Genomic DNA, 15,345 nt, shown 5'->3' with positions numbered 1-15,345 from the left:
GTATCAATGCGACCCTGCGCTTGACTCCTGGAAGCTTAGCCGCCGAGCACCCCGACCCGAACAGCTTCGGTGAGAGCACACGGATCATTGCACCGCTCTCACGTTTCGGGGTCGGGCAACAGTTTCGCCGGCTCCTTTGACACTGCATTCATCATATTAGCGCGTCACACGCCGTGCGCGCCACTGAGCGACCTCGCGAAAAGTGTCGTGCAATTGCTTGAAAGCGGCAGGGAGATTATGTGGCCCTCTCTAAAGTGACGCCCCCCCCCCCTCCCCACCCTCCTCCTCAGGCCCATATCCTCTCTCTGAAGCGGAAGCATGACGCCCAGCCGCTTGCATGGATGGATCGTGTGACAATGAAGGCCAATTTGCTCTTTCACATATAATTTGCTGGCGCTTAATCCTCTCGCCGAGGCATCCCTTCCCAGATAACCCCCTCCTGCTCTTCAGATTAGCCTTGACCCTCGTGTCCTGTTTGAGCTCGCATAATCCGGTCTCTTTGATCCGCTAATCGGAGGGGGATTGAGCCGTATAAGCTGCCCCCCTGCCTTTGGAGAGCTGGCGAGAACACGCGGTGTCCTTTGTCACGCTTTGTATCCCCGAGTTTGCATACGTGCTTGTGCTTGCCATCCAATACACGTCAATGGTGGGGGTGAAAATGAATCTTAGCAGGCGATGTTTGGACAGCCAGACAGCTTCATCGCATTGGGAAGAGTGCATGTTGGTATGTTAGAGCTCTAGAATGTCCTAGAAAGCATCAAAGGGGAGTTTTAGACTCCAAAGTTATCGAGGCCTGGAGAAGAAGTTGGTGATGCAGATAGGCTGGGTAGTGCAAAGGCTGGTTCACTTACATGAACTTACATATTCATTTGTTTGTTCTCTGATTGGAAACAAAACTGGATTTATGGTTTCTGATTGTAGCTGTTACAATGAATCACTTCTTTCCAATACAGTGTGTCCTAGCTATCACGCAGCACGATTTAAAAGAAGAGGAAAGGCGTTACGCAAAGAAAACCTAGTGCGTATTGTTTCCAGTACAGTGGAGTAGCCTCCAGTATTTTTTGTTACTGAGATTTAATTAGGTAATTGCAATTAATTATCCAACTCGAGAAGTACTGTCCTAATTATCAAAGTATCAATGAGAAGATTGTAGAGCAACATGAAAAACTCCCGATACAGCTTTCTGTTGCTCAATACCTGCTACATAAATGTGTTTTTCCGAGCGTGAAAGAAGCCTGCGAATACACGCAAAATGCCTCGAGCGGCCAGTCACGCGGCAATTCTGCGTGTATTCGCGGGCTTCTTTCACGCTCGGAAAAACACATTTATGTAGCAGGTATTGAACCGCTTTCAAGTGTTGATAATTCCGAAGATCTATCGTCGCCTTAAGCTAAAGACATCGCAATCATTTCAGTGATTGTACCAGCCGTCATTTATATGCCTTTGGAGGAGAGATCGCTTATAAGATAGCGAGAATTGCGCTAATGTCGCATGCAACTACTTGCAGAACTGTTGCCGTTGATTTCATCGCTGTTGTGTGGGGTCAGCTCTTGTACGAATATGACCTATACATATGCTTCAGAACATGACACAGTTTCCTCGCCCGTTTTCACTTAGTGAACAAGAATGATAACTCTGTGCCTAGTAAGAATATTAAAAGCAAGGTGATTTTGCTTCTCACTTCCAGCGTTCCTCATCGGTCCTCTATAGCCGAAATCTCGCTTAAAGTATATTCGAAAAACGTATGTAACAGGCACACCATTTATTACTGCCTTTTTTTTCTCTCCGTGCAAAGAGATGTCCGCTATATCCATTCTTTTCTCCGCATACTGGTATACCACCTGCCATAGACTCTATATATACGCAGCAGTTTCACGCACCGAAAATCCTTGATTGGCAATATATACAATCAAGATCAGTCCTCACACTGTTTGCACACCTTCCCGTGAGTCAGAACAGAACGTCCACTTCGTGAAAAGCAACGGCGACTTGGTTCTCACGCTGAACCAGGCGTCTATTGTCCGAGACCAACTTCGGCGCGAGGTGACTCGGGCACTCATTTGAGAAACGGCGTCTACATTAAACGTCGTTCATCCGGATCTGCCGGTATGCAGCTCTTGCAATTAGGATATGGCACGTATGGCAGCCCCCAAGAAGCTCATCCGTTCTCAGACATTATATAAACTATATACGCATCGCTTCGACCAATGATGACCCTGAGTGCGTGTGATCTGCATCCTAAAGAACAGCCTCACGGAACCTCTGAGCTCATTAGCGCCCACTCTTGTTCTAATGCGCGATACATTGTGGCGTTACATTCTTCTTACCGATGGATTCCTACACGCAACGCTTCCAAGGAGATGAGACCAAGGATGAGTAAAACGCTTGTGAAGTTCCAGCTTATGGAATTAATGTATGCTTGCCGCTATTGCGCCCTTATCAACTACAATAGAACGTCGTTAATTATAAAATTAAGGGAACATGAAAATATGTTCGGGAGACAAGCATCTCGAAGTCGCTATTGACTGCCCTCTTCTGCGTCAACTTAACTATCCATAGCTTCACATACCAGCTAATATAATTGTTCCTCTATTTTTTACCATAATCGTCTCCGCTTTTCTTCACATGACGCCCATTTTGTCATTCGAGTAGACCTTCGGTGATCTTTTTTACATACTACCTGATCGGCCCAACTTCACTTTTATTAAGTATGTATTACATATAGAATATCATACAGCGTTTGATCTCTGATCGATAACGCATTCTGTCCTCACGCTGCTTAGAACTGTCTCCACTTTTTCCTCTATATGTCAACTATAGAGCATCATTCACTGTAGTGTGTGACCACTGGTCAATAACTAGGTCTTCATATCGCTTATGTAGCATTGTGCCAATAATTTTCTTTCCACCGCTTCAAACCCAGCGTTGACATTCGTTTGACAAATTGGTGGTGTGCTTTATCCACTGCAATCAGTTAGTTGGTTAGTTAGCTTGGTATTTAGGTAGTGTAGTTGAGTCGGTCAGTCGGGCTAGTCTGGACTATAGATTTTCAAATTGACGACGCCATATTTCGTTGCATCATACACCGCCTCTTACAATTCATAAACGTTGGTTATTTTAAGTGGTATTTTACATGGATTCATCTACAAAGTTCCTTCAGCTTATAATACGCGGGACAAAGAAGGAAAAAATAAATAAATGAAAACGAAGAGTTTGGAAATTTGTTCAGGGACATGACATGCAACCTGAACAATGTCACACGAGACAGGGGTGCAAGAAAATGAACGAATGTTGAAGGTAGGCATCTATTCTGCCCAGTCCTTAGGCACTTGCACCATGTTAGTAATTAGGTTCCCCTCGGTAATAGAGTCACTAATTTAGAAGACGCTTTACCTCATCTTAGTGCAGTAAAACGCCTTCGAGACCACAGCCAAGTATTTGTTTTGAGAAATAAATCCTTTATTAAATGTTGCATACAGTTTCTCGTGCGGCTGCGTGGCTCAAAGCGGTAGCAAGCACTATAACATGTTCAGCAATATCGCAGTCTCTCGCTCGGTTTCAATCGCAGCAAGGGCTCACATTGGTAGGCGGGCAATCTTTGTGCTTCACGGCAAAGGCTGCCTCACGGGGGACTGCTCTTCTTGGCACGCACTCGCTTTTTTGCCGACACCCTTATAGTAGAGTCAGTTGAAGCGCCGGTTTCCAGGCCAACGGTCAATAGATTGGAAGCTAGAAAACTTTACTTGTGTAGTTTATTCGTCTGTGTTTTATCATTGCTGCAATGACAACGTTATTATATGACCACTAGTGGGACATTACGGCAGCCATATGGCTACGCTGAGAACGAAGATGAAAACAGTTCGGTTGTGGTAATAACTACAGGGAGACTTGGAAGAGCAATGTCAGCACTGGCTGACGCCGCTCTCACAAGAACTCGGTAGTGGTAAAGGAAGCACCGCCCGTAATGATTGCATGGTGTTCTTAGATGCAGACTCCCACAGATCGGATGGAGGTGCTGTGGCTTGCGCACGTTGTTCTCGAAAATTTAGTAATTCACTTCTCATTTTTCTTCGTGTCTAAATTTCGACAAGATACATGGCTAAACCACATGCAAAGTACGAGGAAGGAAGTCTTAATAGCGGAATTTGAATGCGATGGACAAAAGACAATAAAGTTATAATCAAATTATTTCCGATTTTTATTTGTTGCTCCGAATTTCGGCACTTTGCCACGCGTGAACAACGCGGATCAAGTGCGACTGCGGCTCGAGATTACTCTGGTTGGTCGCTCATCCTTTTTTGCAGTAATGAAAGAAAGAAAGAAAGAAAGAAAGAAAGAAAGAAAAAGAAAAGAAAAGAAAAGAATGGGGCATGACTACAGAGCCTTTTTATAAGATCGTTTTTCATTTCTGTGGCGTCGCGAAATACAACTCCGCGCAAAGATAACACCGCTCGAATTGCGTGCGCCCTGCAGTAAAACGTTGTGTTTACTTTCTCTTTCTTCGCCATTCAGACCACCTCCTTCTGTTATTACTCTGCTCTCTTCTTTTTTTATATACGTGTCGAAAAAAATCAGCAACCCCTGGTGTTATTTTCTGTGCGCTCTAGGTTTGCAGCGGTATGTAAACGCCCCCACATCATGGCACGCCTTCAAAACGAAGCGACTCCCGGTTGTACTGAGTCAATTTTTCCCCAATTCCTTTCTATTCCTCTATTTGTATGCGCAATGATAAAAAAAGAAAACAATATCCGATAAGGAAAGAACTCGAGCGTGCATCAATGATGTTGCATGCCCTTCTGTTTTATTTGTCTGTCCGTTGCAAGTGCCTATCAAACAACTCCGTTCCCGATTCTCCCTTTTTTTCAGTTCCCCTCCATGCTCCTGGGCGAGACAGCATCGAAACGAAATCAGGTTCGGTCTCGTTTTTCTTTCTTTCTTCCTTTCTTTTCAAGTTTTTTGAACATTTCGTTTTGAAACAAAAGTACGAAGACCGCATCACGCTATATATGCTTCCGCTGAGAAAGTGGCCGAGGAGGATGGGACCGCCGCAAAAAACGGCTTTGATTTTCGGTTGTTGAGAGAATCTCGTCGCGTGAGTTGCCTGCTTGAAAAATGAAGTGCGCCTGGAAACTGCCGGCATTCGTTATTCCCGAGGACGCCGATGCGTCGGAGGACTGGGACGCCCGAATAACGAAGAGGGGGGGATATGGCATCGAAGTCGAGAGCGCACGACTTGAGAGTGCGCTCGTTTTATGGCACTCGCTCCCGACTCCCTCCTTTTCTCCGCTATAGCGAGTCTCCATCGACTGCAGTTAGTTCTGGGTGCGCAACAGTAAGTTGCTGCATTCGGTGAACGCTGTGGCGTGTTCCTGAGTTTCAGTAGTTTTTGTTTTTCAGTTCTTTTGTTTTTGATGCCTTCATTGAAGAGGCTGGTGGGATAGCGAAACACCCAGCGCGATAGGAATCGTAGGACCCGCGCCATTCGCGAGGCGTACTTATTGGCGCCTTTAATTTATACCTGCGGCCGCCGTAATTTCGGAACGCAGTGAAATATGGAGCAAGCATTAATCATTTGTGTTTAGATGTTATTTCTTCCTTAGACATTCGAGGAACCGGAAGGTGAGGGGGAGCATTGCTGAAAGTTAAAGAAAGGCACCAAATTAATGGAACAAGAGACGCCGTGTTATTAGCGTCCTGTCTTGAGAATTATCCTGCGGACATTTCTTGGGTTTCTGATTGCAACCTTGTTTCAGTCGCGCTCTAATCTTTTAAGTGGCCTTCGATAGCACGGCGTTTCTTAACGTCGTTGCCTGCATTATAACTTGTACAACAATCATTCCTTCGCAGTGTTTCAATTTTTTTCTCTTGTCTCTTTCTCTCTCTCTCTCTCTCTCTCTTCGCAATGCTTTTTTTTGTGCGTTTAAATATTAGTTGGATACTCAAGTACTTTCAAGCATCCGAGCTTTGCGAAATAATAATCATAATAAAGAAAGATCTATTGAATTTGGTAAAGTTTCTTTCCTTGCTTAACTTTCGTGATCTGCAGCAAAGCATGCTTGCGGGAGCTGCATCATGGAATAAACAGGACAGGAAAAAAAAAAAAAAAAAAAAAAAAAAACGCAACAACCTGCGGCGACACCGAGAGAGAGAGATACAGAAGGTGGGGAGGTTAACCAGAAGATATACAGCTGGTCTGCTACCCAACACATGGGGCGATGCCGAAAGTGGCGATGGAAGGTCCCATAACCGTTGTCGTTAAAGCGAGATGTTTTCCTAGCAAATGGCGTCGCTGCAGAAAAAAAAAAAAAAAAAAAATAGGACAGGCGGGTAAGTAATAATCTGGGCGAAACGTAACTAGTAATCACTGTACGAAACTGATGCGTATGAGAACACGAAAAATGAGCACTCGACCATGGTTAAACAACAGTGTTTTAGTTATTTACAGGTTAATCTACGGGACACGCTCAGGTGCCAAGACAGCCGGTTACATATGATAGCAAGAGTACTCAAAAGAAAAAAGAAAAAAAAAACCGACACGAGAACGTTCAGCATTGTTTATGTTAATTTTAAAACATATATATTATAACATCAACGCGCAGTGTTGGTGAAGTTGTGCACAGTGCAAAACCTAATAACATACAAGCAAGTACAGGGAAGGAAATTCAAGCAAATAACTAAACCGAGGACACACGAACACTGCGTGGCAGAGAAGGAAAATGTAGAGCCACATGTTGCGTGATCGTCGGAAAATGTTTTCAGTGTGTGCATTTAGCGCTCAAAAAGAAGCTTGTGAAGTGAACCATCTCCTTTTTATACTCCTCTTGTAGTTGGGTATGCATGTCTGCTAAGCTTCGGTAATCAGCTTTTCAACTATTGACACGCAAAACTTTGTTACTGTTATTACGTGAGCTTTAGCGTAAGATATCACGATCATGCTGACAACTGCGCCTTGCGCCATCAATCTTATCTCGTTATTGCTGCGGTGGCCGCTGGAATGAATGTTTATTTATTATTTATTGCAATATAACTGTGAACAGAGTGGCCCAAAGGTGTAAATGTAAATAGATACAAAAGTAGCGATGATAGGGCGAGAATGCGCCCTCTAAATATCTTTTTCTTCGTTGAGCGGAACGCGTTATACAGTCCGACAAGACTGACTGCTTTACGGTGAAGCCTACCGCGTGACGGGACGCGCGGCGAGAGCGCGGCGGAGTCACGCGCGCTTCATACTTGCGCGGTGCCCTGTCACGTCGCCCCATCTATCGGAGCATTGAGGAAACGCCTCACGCTTCTCTTCTATGGGCGCGCTCACGATGAACTCGGATATCGCGGTTCGTTACCGAGATTCGAGCTGCACTGGCGTCAGCTAGCAGCGTTGTTCTTACGAGTGCCAACATTTTTCGCGAGACGTTTCGTTGAGAGCACTTTCTTTTTTTCTTTTCGTGCAATGTATACACAACATGGAAGTGGTTAGGCGACCATTTTTTTTCCCGTGCGTGGACTTGGCGTTCAAAAACAAGTTTAAGGAGTGAACTATCTCCTTCTCATACTTCTATCTTTGAGGAGTTGCACAACTGTGAGTGTCTGAACTAACGGCACATGTCGATGGTTCAGACAGTCTCAGAAGGCCACATTTTCCTAATCTTTATTCTGTTCTGTTCTACTAGTTGCATTGTCGCCGATGCTATTGCATATAGTAACGGCATATTGTGATCAGGCTATCCAATACTAAAATAGGCTGATTTGCAAACAAGAACGCAGATATTTGATGAACAAATAAATAATTTTATGCTCATTGCCAGCTTAGCATTCTTGGAAACAAGCCTTTAATTTGGCCTATTGTAGTTCGAAAAAAAAAAAAGGCAATGAATCAACTTCACGCAAGAAGTTGTATGCGTCACTGTAGCCTTTGTAGTGAAACCACGGACACTGTTAGTCATTAATTTGTTGCCGCTTCATAATGAGAGGTTGCCTGAAGAATCGCGCTAAAGTGAGACAGCGTGTCTGACATGCATATAAAAAGGGCAGGAGATGATAACCGACAGAGGATATCCATATGGCTCTAGATTCTATCACGAAGCTTTCATGCTGCATGATCATGATAGTACACTTAAGGAGCGATACGCTCGGCCGCTGTAACTGCCCTGCGTCCGTTTAAAGTTTAGCATAATGAGCTCAACGGCTGCGTAGCTAGTATTCATCGTAATGACAAAAGTACAAGATGTACGGCACGAACATGCATCTATAGTGCATGGGTGGGTCACTGATACCGACCATTTCAGTGCTCGGGTTACGCGATAATGCGGTGCATTTTCGCAGTATACCACGGAGTTCACCGACACTGCTTACAAAACAAATCCTAATCTGGGGCTGTATTTGCTAAAAAAGTAAAATTGAATTGCGGGGTTTTAATTAAGCATGTTTTATTTATATTTTATGCGCATTTCGCCCCAATTGAAATGCGGCCGCCACGGCCGGTATCGAAAGCCCGACCTTGAGCTCAGCAGGGCGCGACGCCGGGCCGTAATTGTTACAAATGAAGCTTTAGCTTCGCGCTTTGCTGCCTGGCAAGAAAATGCGCACAGATGCTCGCTGCCAAGCGCGTAGGTTGCTAAAGTTAGCCCATTCGAAATCGGCACGACACGGCTCTAAATACGCCGTATATAGTAAACATAACCTGCGCGGTGGCCGAGAGGCATTAATGAGTGACCACCAATTCTAATCTTTTTTTTTTTGTTTTTCTTTTTCGGCCAGCGGCAGGCTTGTTATAGCCAAATTTTGAGCATAAGAACGTACGATGTCACCTCTTCTGAGACACCTTAAGTAAAAATATTATATAAATTCTGGGATCTTACGTGTCAAAACCACGATCTGATTGTGAGGCAGACGCGCTGTAGTGGGAGACTCCGGATTAATTTTGACCAACCGGGGTTCTTTATCGTGCACCCAAAGTAGGGCACACGAGGGCGTTTCTGCATTTCGACCTTATAGAAATGCCGCCGCCGCCCTGGCCGGGATTTCATCCCGCGACCTCGTGCTTATAGAAGCGTAACGCCATAGTCACACTAAGCAACCACGGCGGGTACACCTTAGGTGTCAGCAGAACGTGAACAAATAATTTTCTCGAGTATTTCCTCACTAGAAGGGGGAACGGAACTGCGAAATGACTTCATCTTCCTTACTTCTCCAAGACGTCGAGATCAAAAAGAAAAGAAAAGAAAATTAAAGCGATTTTTCCCCAGAAACGGGGGGCCCCCGCGCGCACCTCTCAGGACGCGTGTACGCGGTACACGAGAACATGCACGAGTTCCGAGTAGAGAGAGCATATACGCCAAGGTATACAGAGCCGCGCTTGAAGCCCTGCAGAAGATAGCCTCCTCACCAGGCGGCATCAGTTTTTCCCGTCATTCTTGGTCCTCCCGCTTTTGTTCTCCCCTTATGCACTGCGTGCGCACGGAGGGCTGCTGCCGCGAGCGCCGCGTTCGCGCGCGCCCCAGAAAGCGGTTTTCTCCATGGCCCGCCGTTTGACAGCAGTTTGGTTCATTAGTCATTGTAAGGCACAACAGCGCACGGCACAGCCAGCTGCTTCGTCGCCACGGGGAGAGTCGGAGAGGAACCGCGCACGCACCAAGACTCGAGAAAGAAAGAGTGGACTCGAACTCTGGGCTAAACTATACACAAGGAAGGTGGAGCGAGTGAAGAAAGGACGAGAACTGAAAGAAAGTGTAAAGAAGAAGTAGAAAAAGAAAGAAATCACGGTTTAACTAGAAGGCGGGTGTTTTCTGTCTTGGTGTCTTCTTTCCTTCTAAAAGGTAAGGGGAGGTAGGGAGGGGGATGCTGCTGGGTGTTAGAGCAAAAAGGGGGGTGCAGGGTGTGTGAGGGGAGGAGGGGGGGGGGGAGTTATTCTCGTGAGAGAGAAGCTAATTACTGCCGTTGTAGCGGCGCTTTCTGAGGCTCTGTGGCCTTAGACGCGGGCCGCGTCTTGTGTTCTTGGTTTGGTGCTCCCGCGAAGAAAAATTTGTTTTTCGCGTCGACCCGGAACTTGCTCCCAGAATGAGCTAGCTCCCTCGGATCCTTTTTGGCGCGCGCGACCTTTGCAGGTTCCGCTGTTTGGCTCGTATACGTAGCAGGGGAGAATCGCTCGTCTCGCTTGGCCCATCCTTGCACGTGCGTGCGTGTGTTTTCTCGGGAGGGAAAAACGAAAATGCGAGCACTTGGCCTCTGACCCGGACTGCTTGTCTTCGCCTGCCCCGACTATACGACGTACACGACTGCGGTGGTTTCATAAATCGGTATTTGTCTTTGACAGAGCTGTAGTTAACTCTTCAGTCTTAAGTAAAACGCCTGACCGCCTTCTTTGTTTTTGTTTGTTTTTCTGTTTTTCGTTGTTGCTCCGTTTTTTCGTGCACCTCCTTTTCTCTCCTGATTCTTTCTTTGCGCAGCCGGTAAGATCTACGGCGTGCAGTTCGCAGAAAGATTTCTTCATTGATGAAGCTAGCCGACTGGCCTGTCGTGATGGCTCAGTGACTGTGGCGTTCGGCTGTTGAGAACGAGGTCCCGGGTTCGATTACCTGCCGCAGAGACCGCATTTTTATGAAGTCGAAATGCAAAAGACGATCGCGTACTTAAATTTACGCGAAGGCTTTAAAGAACTCCGGGTGATCAAATTTAATTGGGTGCTCCTCAGCTACGACATCCGTTCATAACGCACTGTGCACTTTTGGTATAACTTTAAGTCCCGCACTTTTCTTAAAGCTATAGCCGACTTACTTTTCTATCGTTGATTGCTAGCCCTTGCAAAAATTGTGTAACAATGTTTGTAAAGAAAAATTACATATTTTTTTGCCTTTTTGCTGACTTATCCTTGCTTTCAATTGACTTTCTGTTTAATATTAGGCATCACGTATGGTTGTTGCAGAACCTGGGCCACTTGGTTCTGAATCACGGTCACGGAAAAATGCAAAGCTAATACAAAGGGCACAATGGAGGCGACATGGTCGCTTGTTTATCCGTGCCTCTATTCCATAAGTTGCCCCGTGTTTTAGCGTAACCAGATTTCCGGAGTCCCCCACTACGGCGTGCCTCATAATCAGAACTGGTTTTGGCACGTAAAACCCCATAATTAATTAGCGTAACCAGGCTTGTTCACCCGGCTTGCTCTTGCTTTACTGCACTGGTCTTGCTAATTCTAGCGCTTTTTATTTAAAAAAAAATCTTCGCCATCGTATTTGTTGAGAAAGAAAGCATTATGCGCTTTCCTAATATAACCTCTCAAGCATCGATCTTAGGAATTTAAGGCGCCTTGCAATTGTGCATACACCCACACGGAACGGCTTCTATAATTGTGTGTTACAATGCTCCTATACGTTACATAAATTTACTTGTTTATCTTTGAGTTTGCACGTCGAAACTTCCATCATATTTGTGAGCCTATTTTCGCTGTTAAGCTGCGATATTTTGCTTTTATTTGCGGACGTATACTGTTTAAATTTAGCAACGGCAGTCACCGCTTCTGCAGTGAAAGCCACAATATATGCGACAATTTTCTATATATACGTTTAATACCTGCGAGTGCATGAGTTTAAGCACGATTGACTGGTTGATTCATGGGGTTCAACGTCTCAAAGCAACACATGCGCCTATGACCTATAGAGAAGGGCTCTGGATTAAAGAGCCCCGGGACCACTTGGGGTTCTTTGGCGCTCACCTAAATCAAAGGACGCGAGCGTTTCTGCATTTAGCCCCCTATTTAAATGCCGGCGCCGCTGCCGGCAATTTAACTCTCAACCTCGCACTCAGTGGCAGACGCTATATATAGCCATACATGTACTGAGCTATACCGTGGTGGGTTGGAATGAAGTTTCGTGGTTTTTTGACGCCACAAAAGGCATTGGCGAGGCACGGGTATACAGTTTCTTCACGTGACGTGTGTGTATACCTCATGGATATACCGTGTGGCTGTGACGCTCTTGTGAATTTGTTGATGATCCTCAAAAAGAAAAAAAAAAAAGTGAGCTATAGAAAATGCAGTAATATGAGCAGCCTCACCCGAGCTGTTTGCTGTTTTGCTGACATGAATATATAGCCACGCATACCAAAGTCAGAACAGCTACAGAGCAATAGGAAGTTGCTTCGCGGGTAGAGTGGGCCGCAGGAGTGGAACGCCCATTGGAAATAGCTGTTCTCTTGCACTTCGATTATCAACCGCAGACCGCCAGCGGATACACGTATAGCGTTCGTGTGTAGCATTCGTATATACGGAGGAGAGAGACTCGCTATTTCAACGCCCCTCCTGTATACGGTATATGCGTATACGCGGAAGTGGACTATACGCCGAGCAAATGAGAGACTATGAGGAGAAATAACATAGAAACGTCCGAGCTGCGTGTTACGGCGAGAAGGCAGAGTGCGAACGGATGAAGTGGCGAAGATTGTGCGTTATGCTTCTTCGCAGCAACCTAGCCCGTGGGGTGCCGATGCATGGCAGCATAGCTTTCGGGGGGACGCGCTATAGGCGAACCTGCTTCCTTCCTTAACGAACAATATAAAGGTGGGAGAAAATAAATCCGAAAAAATAAGAAGAATGAAAGAAAGAAGTTTTTTTTTTGTACGCGCACCCTTGCACAGCGTTCCGGGCGTCCGCTGGATCTCTGAGTGGTGCCATTGTTGTTAGTTTCATCGCCGCGTCCGCGTGGAAGATGATAACGGTCCCGGAAATGTATAAGAGCGTAGTCTGTACGAAGTATGGGGCAAGAACCCGACCAGAAAGAAACCGGATACGCACTATAGCGCTCAGTGTATATATACGAACTCGAATTGCAGCATCCGTTGTGATCACTGCCATGCGAGAAGTTTCGTGCGAGCTCTCGACTCTTTTCTTTCTCAGAGGTTTAAGCGATGAAGTGTTCGCAGGGAACCCTTCGAGTTTCCTTCGAGCGGCTTCGCTTGGCTTGGCTCGTAGCAGTGCGCGCCTTGCACCTCGATCCAACTCAGTGAAGGGGGTGCGTACATCACACCCCCTATGACCCCCCCCCCCCCTCCCTCCCCCTACCTCGCCCACCCCTTCCTGTGCGGCTCTTGGCACGTGATTATTGTTGTTAGGTGCGACTCTTCGAGAACAGTGGGCGGATGAGATTGTTGCAGCCCCTTTGGAGACGCTTTCAGAGACTCGCAGGAAAAGAGTCCGATGCTGTCAGCTGTCGACGTGGGATCGCGCGACCGGCTTCTTCCGCGTCTTCGATGTATATCGCACGAGTATTTGCCACGAGTGAAGCGAGACGTGGAATTCCTCCGCGCGTCTTTCTATCTGGCGTTCCTTGCGAAGCAAAGTCATACGATGCGCTATAGATTCGAAACAAAAAAAAAATCAAGGGGTTATCTGGCACTTTGTGGGACGCGCGTTTTGTCTATCGGTGGGCCAATAAGCTTTTTCGCACACTCATTTGCACGTTATTTAGAAGCTAAATAGAGAGAACTATCTTCCAAATGCCAGTAAGAAGGGATAGAAGGAGGGACGTTGAAAGGAGGATGCGAGAATGACAAGATATACTGATGTAGCGGCATATTATCTAAAGGGTGTTTTTCCCTTCTTTTTTTTTTTTCTTTTTAGTTGCACCAAAATTTTTGAAACTTCCCTGTGACAAATAGCACAATTCGAACCCTTGATCTAAATTATTCGATGAGGGGGCCACTACTTCCACGAGAAATTAAAATGCTTAATCGAACAATTAGCATAATTACGTTAACTACTTTTCATAAATTATTTTACGGCATATATTTCAATCTACGAATTATAGCCGGTGAGTTCGCAAGCGGTATCGACCTGTAACGCGTTTTCAGGACTGCACCAGTTTCATATGATTAATTAATATGAATTAATATGATATTAATTTTCAAAGTGTCCGACGAAATGCACTGGTCCAGTTACTTTGGTGCTTCAATGCATAAAACGGCGCGTTCTTAAAAAGAATAACTGGAACGCCAATGCATTTCGTCGGACACTTCGCAAATTAATATCTCGAAACAGGTGTAGTCCTGAGAATTCGTTCCAGGTGGATACGCCTTGCGAACTCACCGACTATAATTCGTACATTAAAATATGTGCCGTAAAGCAAATAACTAAAAAGTTAATTAGCGTAAATATACTAATCATTTAATTAAGCATTTTGATTTCTCGTAGATGTAATGGCCGTTTCATAGAGTAATTTAGATCAAGTGTTAGAATTGTGTTATCTGCCACAGGGAATTAAAAAAAAGTTTGGTGCAGCTAAAAAATAAAAACCTATATAAAGAATAATTGGTAACGCTCAGTAAGCGAGAAATAAAAATGCAAAGTAAGGTAAAAAGTGCACTCGTCTTCAAAGAATTATGCCGCAACTCGAAGGTCATGAGCGTAAAGGAGGTCTTCAACGTGCAGGCCTTGCCGTTCGGCTCGGTAAAAAAAAAAAAAAAAAAAGAAAAAAAAAAATCTCGAGAAGAGCAGAATAAGAGCGGCCATAAAGCTATACTTCGCAAGTCGCAGGCCAAACGAGTGCGAGGGGACAGGTATACAAGAAGCCAAGCACGCAACGAGAATGCGGAGGGACGCTTGGGGCTAAAGGTCTCCCTGCAGTCTCTCTCTCTCTCTACAATCCCCCCTCCCCTCTGCCGCGTCTCACTGGCGATCGACGCGTGGTCGTCGACTCGGGTGAGTGACAGTTTGACTGGCGCCGGCAGCGGCCTCCCTTCGAGACGGATCACGGCGCCACGGTCGTTTCTCGGGGGGTTCGCTTGTCGGCCGACTCGGAGAGAACCGATTCGCGACAGCGCGCCGATGCACGGCTGCTCACGCAAGGTGTCCGTGCTCGCCAGGGTTTATCGTCCGGGCTGAGCTGGATGCATGCGCTCCCTCTATGTAGGCGGGCCGGAGGGGTCACTCGCGTATATTGTGCACGGAATTTTCAGGAGACGCGTGCACTTTACATGGACGTACACGATGCACGCGTGTGGGTGTGCGTGCAGGTGTGCGTGCGGGGATTTAACGGTCACCTTGCTCTCTGAAGCAACGTTTTCAAAGATATGCGATAAGGAGTAATGAAGCATTTAAGTGAGATAGCTGAACTAGCTGGAACCTATACACTCACGAGGCATCTTTAGAGCTTTTAGGGGAAACGGGAACAGTTTAGATGAAGAAACGACAACGCCTAGCATCCTTCTATTATTTTTTCTTCCTCTGTAAGGTGTTGAATTTATCTCTGTGGAGTCCTGGAAATACCCGAGATGTCTAGGAATCAGTGAGCGTTGGTAACAATAACAATGCCCACCACGGTGGCTCACTATAGTGGCTACGGCGTGGCGCTGCTCACT

At 45.9% G+C, this 15,345-nt stretch overlaps 1 protein-coding gene across 2 annotated transcripts in view; it reads left to right on the top strand.

Annotated features, from left to right (window-relative positions):
- LOC119442589 (transcription factor Sp9) overlaps positions 1–15,345 on the top strand; it is a 151,874-nt gene that overhangs the window by 65,706 nt on the left and 70,823 nt on the right. The window contains exon 2 of one of the 2 annotated variants that reach the window (XM_037707515.2): positions 4,867–4,911. The exons of the other annotated variant lie outside the window; for it this stretch is intronic. The gene's annotated coding sequence lies outside the window, so the exon portion shown is untranslated. The remainder of the gene's footprint in view (positions 1–4,866; positions 4,912–15,345) is intronic. 2 annotated transcript variants of the gene reach the window in all.

The sequence above is a fragment of the Dermacentor silvarum genome, chromosome 2 (assembly GCF_013339745.2).
Source record: "Dermacentor silvarum isolate Dsil-2018 chromosome 2, BIME_Dsil_1.4, whole genome shotgun sequence".
Lineage (NCBI taxonomy): Eukaryota > Metazoa > Arthropoda > Arachnida > Ixodida > Ixodidae > Dermacentor > Dermacentor silvarum.
The sequence above is the reverse complement of the archived record's forward strand: the minus strand, read 5'-3'. Positions and strand labels throughout refer to the sequence as shown.